This window comes from Gadus macrocephalus, chromosome 18 (genome assembly GCF_031168955.1).
Source record: "Gadus macrocephalus chromosome 18, ASM3116895v1".
Lineage (NCBI taxonomy): Eukaryota > Metazoa > Chordata > Actinopteri > Gadiformes > Gadidae > Gadus > Gadus macrocephalus.
Genome location: NC_082399.1, coordinates 17,139,624 through 17,151,887, shown reverse-complemented (window position 1 = coordinate 17,151,887; position 12,264 = coordinate 17,139,624). Strand labels below are relative to the sequence as shown.

Here is a 12,264-nt window from a genome sequence, read left to right as displayed (position 1 = left end):
GCACAATTATGCTTAAATGTGAAAGCAGGTTGTAAAATGCAGCTATATGAAACACTAAACTGTCTGCCAATTCCTGTTGGAACCCCAAAGTGGTGAGGACCTGCGTCTGCACCGGGATTGCGTGGTTCCTACGTGTTGCCCTTTCCAATGCTGGACCCAGTTCAGCACATAGATCCAAGAGCATATGTAGCAGGGTTAAGGCCGAATCTCGATTCTTCCCCTTGCCCCTTTTGCTTTGTCTTTGTCTTAACCCTAGCACTTGCAAGTGTAAGGGCCAAGGGCTGAGATCTTTCCCCTATGAAATGAGACGCCACTCGGTTTCGGGTACGTCATCATTCATCGTCGCCAGCTGGCTGCCCCGTCACCAGAGCGCCGAAACGCCAATAAAAGCCAGAGAAGAAGAGCGATATATATATATATATATCTTAGATGCTGCCGCCATCGTTGAAGAGTTGTGGGTGTGTGTAGCATAGTGGTGAAACGGATCAGTGTGTCCACGGTTCGGTTCAGATAACCGTTTTGGGCCTCGGTTTCGGATACGGTTCGGATCATGTCCGTGATAGTAAAAAGGCGGACTTTGTTTTGACGGAGGGTTTGGGGGAGAAACACAAAAATGAATGAGACCCACAGGCTATTTGCAATGTGTTAATTGACTGCAATCAGACAACTTGCAAGGCTTTTTTGTGCAATAAATGTTCCCCTAAATGCATTTGAAAACATGGTGCACTGAGTGTAACATGTAAGGGATAACGGCCGACGAGGCTTAGAACTCTAGCGACGAGCGCAACGAAGTTTAAAGCCCAGTTTGTTTTGAACGCTGACAGGCTGAAGGGAGGGGCGGGAAAAGTCTCATTGTCTCGGGCAGCACTGGAGAGAATGCATTCCGCTGGGTCCTAAACACCCTTTGTATCGGACGTAGGCTACAGTAGGCAAAATACGCTACATAAGGCAATGCCTTCATGAAACCGAAATCCGCGGATCTCCAGAATGCTCCGAACTGTGGTAAACGAACCGAACGGATTCGGATACAATTCGAATCCGCTGCAGCAGGCCTAGCATCTAGCTGGCAAGCTACCATATAAGCCAATGGAGTGGTGGTATACGCGCTAATTGTATCCTAAAACTACAGTTTGAAAGCTTCAGTTAAGACCTACAATACTATGCATCGTTCGTGTAGCACATTTCAGATCAAACCGAGTCATTATAAACATATAAAAAGTTGTGTAGATAGCTGTAAAATATTCCTCGCATCAAGCAGCCATGTTTTTTTGAAAATTCCCGGTTTCGCTATGTGCTCTGGGATAGCCCTTGGAGGAGCAAGTGAGCTCTCAAATCATCTTAAAAATAAGGGGTACATAGCACTCAATCTTATCCCTTAATCTTGATCAAATTGGGTATTGAGACACCACTAGCTCTCACATGAACGCGCAACTTCAAGGGTAAGGGGGAAGATAAGGGGTAAGGGGAAGTATTGAGATTGGGCCTAATGCTTCCCACTTGCCATTGCCAGCGAGATCCTTGCGCTGGCTGTGGTAGTGGGAGCCTTAGTTGGAGTGCTAGAGCTCCCCCTAGCGGAATGCGGGGGTTGTATTGTACGTTGCTGCCTCCTCTCCTCAGTCTACGTATACCCCGGCTGGGAGAGGTAGGTAGTCAGGGCAGTTAAATATGAATCCACACTTTGGCGATGTATTACGGGAGTCTAATTTTACATAATACTGTATTAATACTTGGTTGCTTGTACATATATATATTGTGTTCCTTGGAATCGGTTATTACATTTAAATGGACTTTAGGCTTAGGATCGCTAGCTTGGCTACCATGTGCTTTGGTCGTAGCTACTTAGCTAGCGTGGACTTCGCCAAGAATGTGTAGGCTACTTCAGCATGTCTTTCTCCCATGTTAGGCTGCCATTGTGAGGGTTCTCAACGAGCATTTCCCCATGTTATATATTCCACCAGGTATGTCACCAAACGCCCATTCAAATATTAATTTGTTTAATGTGATATTTATTTCCATGTAAATGGCTAGTCTACGTATACCCCGGCTGGGAGAGGCTGCCATTGTGAGGGTTCTCAACGAGCATTTCCCCATGTTATATATTCCACCAGAATAAACGGCTGGCTGCCAATGGTTCCATCGTGGTCTCAATCACACAACGCAACGAGAGAGTACGCAACCGCTACAAATGGTGCCGTGACCCGTTCTTCTCTGCCTGTCTGCTGCGTCATTGAGGATCGCCATTCAACACGTGGCACGTGAGCACCGACGACGTGGCCGTGCAGTGAGTCGCCCGTGCTGCTTCTAGTAGACAGGTTCAGTAATAAAAATAAAGAGGAATAGTTCGAACCAAGGGATATGGTTACTGCCGACCATCTTGTAAAGATATATGTGTTTTAATTTTTTTGTGTTTTATTTTGTTTTTCTTTCTCTTCGTGCACATAATGCAAATTGTTTTCTTTTTTTGCTTTTGAGTTGAACGTGACATTTGAACAGTGACGTGTCATTAGTTGTGTATGTGTTTTTATTTCTTTACTATTGTCACTGCATAACGTACGTTTTGGGTTTTGGGAAATTGTGACTCATTAAAGATGGATGAGCTGAACTTATCTGCTTTAGGCAGGGGTCAGACATTTATGTTTAGCCCATCACTCCAGAAAGGAGGTTTTCGGGGGAGGCCCCTGACATCCACTCCTCAACAGGCCAAAGTGAATGGTGCTGAGGGTGGTGACGTTTCTTCTAGTGCTGATCAGTTAGCTGGTCCATCTGCATTTTCTGGGGGTAGGGATGTGGACTATGTCCCTGTGCATGTATTAACTGACTTAGTTAAGCAGATAGGGACTAGTATTGGGGAGAACATTGCCTCTTGTCTTAGGTCCGCCCCAACTGGTGATGTTACTTTGGCCCCTTCGACCATTGCTGATCTCTCTAAGAGATCACCACTATGCTGACTGTTAGCCAGCATAGTGGTGAACCGCATCCCTTCAGGGGGGACAAGACTGACAAACTTTCGGTTTCTGAGTGGGAAGACTGTGTTAAAGTGTATCTAACTAAGAGGGATGTTCAGTTATGTGATCAGGCGGAAGAAGTAATGGGCAGGCTACAGGGTAGAGCACGTGATGTTGTGAGAGTGGGGGTGCGTAGCAAGCCTAGTTTGGTCTTACGGTTAGGTCCTCAGCCCATTTTCGACATACTCAAGCAACACTTTAGTGAGTCTGTGTCTTCTTTCATGCCTCTTGCTGACTTCTATGACACAAAGCCCTTAGAGAATGAAAGTGCTGTTGACTATTGGATCCGGCTTAACAAGGCACTCGACACAGCTACGGATGGGCTGAAAAGGCAAGGCAAAACTATTGATGACTCCTCTAGGGAAGTGACTGTCATGTTCATCACTCACTGTCCCGATCGAGAACTGTCTCTGGTCTTCAGCTGTAGGCCACTGGAGGAGTGGACTGCCATGGATGTGCAGGTACGGCTTGATGAGCACCATCACAAAAAACGTCTTCAGCAGCGCCATTCAGCTGCACGTCCAACAGACCACCTGCAGTATTCTCAGGCTGTTGATGCTGTGCATAGTCACGTGCAGACTGCAGTGACTCCTGCTGCCCAACCTGCCATGACCGGTGGGCCAGAGTCAAGTGAGAGTCACGTTCTTGGGCATATTGTCACTCTGCTGGAGCGTTTGTTACAACGGGAGTCTCCTCAGCGTTACGGGCAGCCTAGACAGAGACCTGTCGGTCGCACCCGGGCTCGGGGGCCATGCGCTATTTGTGGCTGCGACGACCATGACACTGCTTCCCACTGTCGGAACGAACGTCTATGCTTCCGCTGCCATGCTGCTGGGCATCAAGCTGCCACTTGCTCAGCCCCACCTGCTCCTAGTTCACCCACGCAGCAGGGAAACAAGCTGACCCGCACGAGGAGGGGTCTAGTGAAGGGTCAGCTGGCGCATCCCCATATGACGATGATATTCAGTCCGTTTTTTCACATGCTTGTGCAACGACGGACAGTGATTCAACTTAAATTTTTCAGAACACGCAGCGACTGACTGCGAAAGACGATCTTTTCTACACTAGTGTGATGATTCATGATGCTGTGGAGGTGCGTGCCATGTTGGACAGTGGTTCAATGGCCTGTTCTATGAGCTCACGCTTACTTCCAAAGCTGCAGGACGCAGGTGTTATTTCCCCTCACTCTGTTGCCCCGACATCAGTTGTGCTGATTGGCTGTGGAGGGTTGAGGACATGTCCTGTAGGTGTTTGCGAGCTGCAGATGAAAGTCCATGACTGCCAGATCTCCGTGCCCACACTCGTTGTGGATGGTCAGTGATGACCTGATTCTGGGCAGCAACGTTATAAAACACCTCATTCGAATGGCTAAACACCCTGGGAGTTTCGGGGAGACAGCATCTCTTTCACCTCAGGCGTCTGGTAAGGAGGACGGTCTTCTGCAGCTGTTGGCCACTGTGGAGAAATGGAGAGGCAGTGAAATCCCAGAAAAAGTGGGCACAGTCAAGCTGAAGCATGCCGTGACTTTAGAGCCTATGCGAGAACACTTAGTGTGGGGGCGCTTGCCTGGTCATGTGTGCCTCTCTGCTGGAAGCACACTGGTAGTGGAACCAAGTCAGTCACGAACAGTGCCACGGACCGTCATGGTAGGGCGACTGGTGACGCCACTATGGGGCGATGGTTGGGTCCCAGTGAGAATTATCAACCCCTCCAATAAACCTGTGACTCTAAGACGGAACTGCAAGATTGCTGACGCGTCCCCCTGTGTGGCACTTGAGGACTTTGACAATGACTATTTGTACAGGACTGACGAGACTGACAGTGTTGAATGTAATGTAGCCAAGACTACTGACCTGACTGACACGGATAGCGAGAAGAGCTTGACAGTTGACTCTGAGCGCTCTATGCCCAGGCCTTGTAGGTCAGCCCTTCACGACTTGGGTCTGCAGGACATTGACATTGACTCAGCTGATTTGTCTCCATTCTGGAAAGCAAAGCTGGTTGATCTGCTGACAAAGTATGAGTCCATCTTCTCTCGTCACAGCATGGACTGCGGTACAGCCAAAGGGTTTGTCCACCGCATCCGCCTGAGTGACAGCAAACCCTTCAGGCTGCCGTATCGTCGGCTGGCTCCATCTCACTATGACAAGCTCCGAACCGCTTTGAATGAGATGGAGGAGCGAGAGATCATAAGGAAATCTGCGAGTGAGTATGCATCGCCGCTTGTCCTAGTTTGGAAAAAGAATGGAGACTTGCGTCTCTGCACGGATTTTCGCTGGCTGAATGCGCGTACCGTAAAGGATGCCCACCCTCTGCCTCACCAGGCCGACGCTTTGGCAGCTCTGGGGGGGAATACATTTTTCTCGACCATGGACTTGACCTCGGGATACTACAATGTGGAAGTACACGAGGAGGATAAGAAGTTTACTGCGTTCACCTCCCCATTTGGGCTTTATGAGTACAACAGACTCCCGCAGGGTCTGTGTAACAGCCCGGCAACATTCATGAGGATGATGATGGCAATCTTTGGTGACCAAAACTTCTTAAGCCTCCTCTGCTATTTGGATGACATTTTGGTTTTTGCTCCTAACGAACAGCTAGCTTTGCAAAGACTAGAAATGGTTTTTGAGAGATTGAAGGTGCACAATCTAAAGTTAGCCCCCAAAAAGTGCCACCTCCTGCGGCCATCTGTGAGGTTTTTGGGGCACATCATTGACAAACATGGCATTGCCACAGACCCTGAGAAGGTCAAGGCCATTGTAAATCTCAGCGAGAAAGACTTGATGGATGAGTCCGGCATTGTCCCATCTCCCACCAAGATAAGATCATTCCTTGGTATGGTTGGGTTCTACCAGCAATTCTTTGAGGGCTACTCGAAGATCAGCAAGCCCCTCTTTGCACTTACCTCTGGAGTCAAGAGGCCACGTTACAGTAAGGGGAAAAGGAAGACGCCCGTAACAAGGAAACTTACCTCTACTGACTGGACAGTGGAATGCGGAGAGGCTTTCAAGAGGCTAAAACTAGCGCTGCTAGATAATGCTGCTCTGGCTCACCCAGACTTCAGCAAGCCCTTTTTGCTCTCAGTGGACGCCTCCTCCAATGGTCTGGGTGCGGTGTTATCTCAACTGACTGAGGGGGATAATGTAGCACGTCCGATTGCATTCGCCAGCAAATCTCTCAACTATGCCCAGTCTCGCTACCCAGCACATAGGTTGGAGTTTCTGGCGCTCAAATGGGCTGTCTGTGACAAATTCAGCCACTGGCTGAGAGGCCACAAGTTTACGGCATGGACGGACAATAATCCGTTGACCTACATTCTGAGTAAGTCCAGACTCGATGCTTGTGAACAGAGATGGGTGGCTAAGCTCGCCCCGTTCGACTTTGAAATAAGATACATCCCCAGTCCTAAGAATGTTGTGGCGGACGCCCTCAGCCGGGAGCCTTTTGTGCAGCCCAGTATGCTTCATCGTCTCACCAGGGTCCCGTATGATGCACTCATGGAGGAGGCGAACGCCTTGAACCTTGACAGTGTGCAGGATGCGTTCCGTCAATCCTGCAATCCGCGAGTCATGCCATCTCTCAGCAGTGCTGTGGCAGTGTCCTTGGGCCCTTCCGTTTCCAATCAGGCCGTCTCTGCTGTCTTGGAGCGGTCATTGGGCCAGGAGCATGTGCCTCCCCAAGCCTTTCTCCTTCCTCAGCTTGTGCAATCCATCCAACCACGTGAGCATTCCGACATCCGTCCCTTGCCTAAAGAGACGTTGATGGCTTCACAACGTGCAGACCCTTGCTTGAGTCGGGTGCTTCACTTTGTAGAGAGGCAGAGACGTCCATCAAGGCGTGAGCGTGGGCATGAGCCAGCTGACACTTTGAGGCTCCTCAGGCATTGGGAGAAACTTTCCATCAAACAAGGCGTCCTCTATCGTGTTTCGAAGGAGGTTGTCACACAGCGGAAGACGTACCAGTATGTTGTGCCCTTGGTACTGAGGGAGGAGGTCCTCAGAGGTGTGCATGATGAAGCTGGTCATCAAGGCCAAAGACGGACGCTCTACCTCTCTAGACAGAGATTCTACTGGCAAGGCATGGAGAGAGACGTGAAGGAATGCGTGCGGTGTTGTCGCCGCTGTGTATTTAGCAAGTCTCCAGAGCCTGAGGGCAGGGCGCCACTCGAGAGCATAGTGACATCTAGGCCTCTCGAGTTGGTTTGTATTGACTTTTGGTCGGCTGAAGATTCTTCTAACAAGTCACTTGATGTGCTTGTGGTTACCGACCATTTTACCAAACTGGCTCAGGCATACCTCTGTCCAAACCAGTCAGCAAAAGCTGTTGCAAATCAACTTTGGAACAACTTCTTCTGTGTATACGGCTTTCCTGAGCGCATACATTCGGACCAGGGGGCCAACTTCGAAAGCAGTCTAATAGCCGAGATGCTCATTGCTGCTGGTGTCCAGAAATCGCGCACCACCCCGTACCACCCCATGGGCAATGGAGCTGTTGAGAGATTCAATCGCACCCTTGGTGGAATGATAAGAGCCTTGCCGCCCAAGGCCAAGCACAGGTGGCCGCAGCATCTGAAATCTCTCACCTTCGCCTATAATGCTACAGTGCACGAGACCACAGGGTTTGCTCCATTTCAGCTGATGTTTGGGCGGACGCCCAGGCTGCCAGTCGACCTGTTGTTTGGGTCTGTCCTTCAGGATGATCAGCTGGTGGATTATGACGCCTATGTGCAGGGTCTCAGGCATGATCTGGCAGAGGCCATAAAAATCGCTCAGACCTCCTCTACTAAACAGCAGCAGAGACAAGCTGCCTTATACAACAGGAAGTTCAGGGGCGCGGCTGTGGAAGTTGGGGACAGGGTTCTTTTAGCCAACAAAGGAGAGCGTGGGAAGAGAAAGTTGGCTGATCGCTGGGACAGTCACCTGCACACTGTTGTGGAGAAACACGAGAACACACACACCTTCAGGATCAAGAACTGTACAACGGATCGAGAGAAGGTGGTCCATAGAAATTTGATAATGCCTGTCAATTTCTTGCCTATCCCACCTGGGTCCGAAAATGACGGTTCCTGTGTGAGTGACTTTGCTACAGATGATTCCTTTCCGGATGGTGGTGTGGGTTCTGCCGTCCTGTCTGATTGTGATTCAGAGGACAGGACTGTTTCTTGGATCTCACGACTCCCAGACTCTAATGGAGATCCGCTGGATGCCTTGTTGGCTGACAGACCTGTTCGGACTGTCTCTTGTGACGCACCTCTTGACCTGGAGGAGAATGTTGACCCTCCGGCCCAGACTACCTCCTGTGACTTACCTGGGGATGCAGACGATTGGACAGTTCCACCTGACTTGACGGCTGACGTTGACTGTCCCTCGGACCAGACTGACTTGCGACTTGACCCTGTGTCAGCACCTGTTTTGCGGTCTTCTGTTGAAGGTTCACTGACTGTAGATAGGGTACAGCATCCTCAGCCCGATACTGCTGGCAGTGATATAATGCTCGGTGTGAGATCTAGATGTGGGAGGATAATTAGACCTGTGGTCAGGCTCATCCAAAATATGCACCAGAGAGTTTTGGCTGGGTTCTAAGGTTTATGGATTTAGATTTTTCTGATTTTATTTATTTTATTTGTTTATTTGTGTATATTAAAGTGCCGTATTTTTTTCTATTTTTTTAATTTTTTTGTTTTTGGTTGTTTTTCCTTTCTTCCTCAGAAGGGGTAAAGCTCTGAATGGTGCAGGGACCTGTGTGACATAGAATGTTGTGGGTTCAGGTGGTCGTCGACTGTACTGTGTAAATTATGTGGTATCAGGTAGCCTAACATGTAAACGGGCATGTTTTCCTATGGGTGTTGGGAGGCTTTGCAGCCTTCCTCATTCTAATTCTTCAGGGATGGTCACTGACTGGAATGCTTGATACCTGTAGTATGAACAGTACTGAATTTTTGTTTTGTTATTCACTGTGTATTTGTATGTTGTTTACTGTGCCTGATTTGGTTTGTTTCAGGGGTTCTCACAGCACTTGTATGGTTGTTCTTTGGATGGGCAAGTGGAAATCAGTAGAGGGGAATGTAGCAGGGTTAATGCTTCCCACTTGCCATTGCCAGCGAGATCCTTGCGCTGGCTGTGGTAGTGGGAGCCTTGGTTGGAGTGCTAGAGCTCCCCCTAGCGGAATGCGGGGGTTGTATTGTACGTTGCTGCCTCCTCTCCTCAGTCTACGTATACCCCGGCTGGGAGAGGTAGGTAGTCAGGGCAGTTAAATATGAATCCACACTTTGGCGATGTATTACGGGAGTCTAATTTTACATAATACTGTATTAATACTTGGTTGCTTGTACATATATATATTGTGTTCCTTGGAATCGGTTATTACATTTAAATGGACTTTAGGCTTAGGATCGCTAGCTTGGCTACCATGTGCTTTGGTCGTAGCTACTTAGCTAGCGTGGACTTCGCCAAGAATGTGTAGGCTACTTCAGCATGTCTTTCTCCCATGTTAGGCTGCCATTGTGAGGGTTCTCAACGAGCATTTCCCCATGTTATATATTCCACCAGGTATGTCACCAAACGCCCATTCAAATATTAATTTGTTTAATGTGATATTTATTTCCATGTAAATGGCTAGTCTACGTATACCCCGGCTGGGAGAGGCTGCCATTGTGAGGGTTCTCAACGAGCATTTCCCCATGTTATATATTTCACCATTATAAACGGCTGGCTGCCAATGGTTCCATCGTGGTCTCAATCACACAACGCAACGAGAGAGTACGCAACCGCTACACATAGCTCTAGGGAATCTAAAACGGCTCATTAGCCAGTCATCATCATGGGCCAATAAGTCGTTATGGTCCCTGAAGACCCTCTCCCTCCGAATCATGCCATTTGCATGGTCCTCCAGCAGTGCCAGCAGTCCCAGCAGTGCCATGGTGCAGAATTACGCACTGGGCTCACCGCTGTATTTATAGGGTTACGGTAATAAGACTGACCGAGAACAGCTTGGTTAATCAGTTTGTAATCACCCACGTAAAATGTTCTTGAATATAACTCCTTTTGAATGCCTGATTTGTCCTGAAAAGCATCAAGAGGAACGGACTATAATATAACGATTGTGATGAGCGTGTGGCTTGATTTTCCACACTTGGGATTTAATTGACATTTGATTTTGATTCTGTGTTTACCGTGTCACATAAAAATATTATGTTATTGACACATGTTGGACAGATGCTTTATTCCATGGAGTCGCGCCGTCCTCTCCTCCTCCTGCGATCCGGGAGTGGACAGTATGGAGTGACGGGATTAAATAGGCCCATAGAGAATTTTAATTTTAATTTAGATTCTAAGGAGATGTTTCTGGAGTTCTAACTGAGAAATAACGCAGTTGGCTAAAATTATTCTGATTAGGCCCTACTATGATTTAACACATGATACAGGTTGAAATTCAATTTAGGAAGGGGGATGATAAAACATAATCGTTCTACTCCCTCTACATTTCTTCAGTCTGACTTCAGTTCACCACCACACCGTCTGTGTCGCCAATTCTCCTTTTCCTCCAAACCATGCGTACGCATGGGTCAGAGTTTGCTTAGGGCTGCGCACATTTTCCCGCCAAGTTGGTTTTTTATAGATCACAACCTTGGCGTGAAAAGTCACGTACGCAACTTTCAGCCCCGTTTTGTGCGTACGCAACGGTTATAAATTAGACCCCAGGAGGGTAATTGTTGGGGTCAGAGTGATGGTCAGAGTCAGGGTTTGAATGGTGGTCAGAGTCAGGGACAGCATCAGAGCCAGTATTATAAAGAAGCACCCTCTGCTTCTCTGCTCTCTGAATTCTTCGAATGAATGGTCTGACTGGTCCATCAAGACTAACATAATGGTCCCCACAACCTTCAGCAAAATGGCCTAGAATCAGCAATGGCAGACTTTCATCGTAGTGACCATGTGGGGATACTATTGCTGTTGCATCAACTCCAAGCGACACTGTGCTGCATGCTTTGCACATAGTCATGCCATTGCCCTTCCACAAAATTAGAAAGACGTATTCCATTCATGGCATGTGGGTGAAGCATTAGGTCTGATACAATTTCTTGCCTTAAAGATGTTGCAGACCGAAAAATTCCAATTGAGGCAAGTTGGTCAACCATGGCAGCAAACTGGCAGCTGCCATCTGAATTAGGGTCCAAACGAGTCCTGAAACCTAGTGATCAAAAGGATTCTAACCTCATTCCATGGGTGATGGGCTGTAACAACTGTATATGTTGATGTTTTCTGGCCTTGTGCTCAGAACGCTGCTTCTCCCGCTCCCTTGTGATACTTGTCACATCACATACTGCAAACCATTTGATATGTTGATGTCCTGGGTTGCCTAGCATTCGGAACTTGACTTTGTATTTTGACAGATCTGCATTTCTTTTGACAACTATCACAGCGTATCGTTTTGAAAATCTGGGACCTGTGCTGACCCTCACCAACACTTTGTCCTGTAAGTTGTAAACTGATGGTGGTGGATTTCCCCTTGATTAAGTCATACGTTTCATGCAACGCTCCGTAGCCTTTAATGCCCTCCTTCGTATCTTCCTGTGGTTTTGCTCAAACTTACTCATGTTCTGTTCTAAGTCTTCAGGAACTGCATCAGAAACTGAGCTGGGGCTAGCATCACCTGTATTGCTGGATAAGTGAAGAGTCCTGATGTTATTCTTCTGCCCATAATACACTTCAAATGGAGACATCCAGTTGAGAACCTCTTTTTTGTCCAGATTCAGAACTCTTGCATAATTTGGCATATGTGCTGCCCAGTTAACACCTCCTCGTTTGAAATTCACAAAGTCATTCATGATTTTTCGACGTAGCACCTGGTGTGTTCTCTCAACTTTACCTTGGCTCTGGGGGTGGTATGGAGAGCTCTGAATGACTTTGACCTGATATGATTCCATCAGCTTCTGGACTGCACCTTTGAATTCTTTGCCCTGATCATGCTGCAAAATGTTGGGTGGGCCATGTTCAGTGTAGATTTCAATGAGATGTTTAGCAATCTCTTTGCTCTCTTTTAGGGCCCGACCGATATTGATTTTTGAGTGCCGATGCCGATTATTTTCAGAGAAAAATTACGATTACGATTTAATCGGCCGATTAAAAAAATAAAAAAATAAAAAAAATAAAAATATAAAACGTAGTTTTTGATACCTTAAATATACTTTAAACACTTTTGACGAATATGTGAATTGAATGCAGAACCTTTGAGTGTTTTAGAATACATTTATAGTCAAAAA

The 12,264-nt window shown here is 47.6% G+C and overlaps 1 long non-coding RNA gene across 1 annotated transcript in view; it reads left to right on the top strand.

Annotated features, from left to right (window-relative positions):
• Positions 1-12,264, top strand: part of LOC132446522 (uncharacterized) — a 143,404-nt gene extending 131,140 nt beyond the window's left edge. Inside the window, exon 2 of the long non-coding RNA XR_009522897.1 lies at positions 12,046-12,264. This is a non-coding gene — a long non-coding RNA (uncharacterized LOC132446522). The remainder of the gene's footprint in view (positions 1-12,045) is intronic.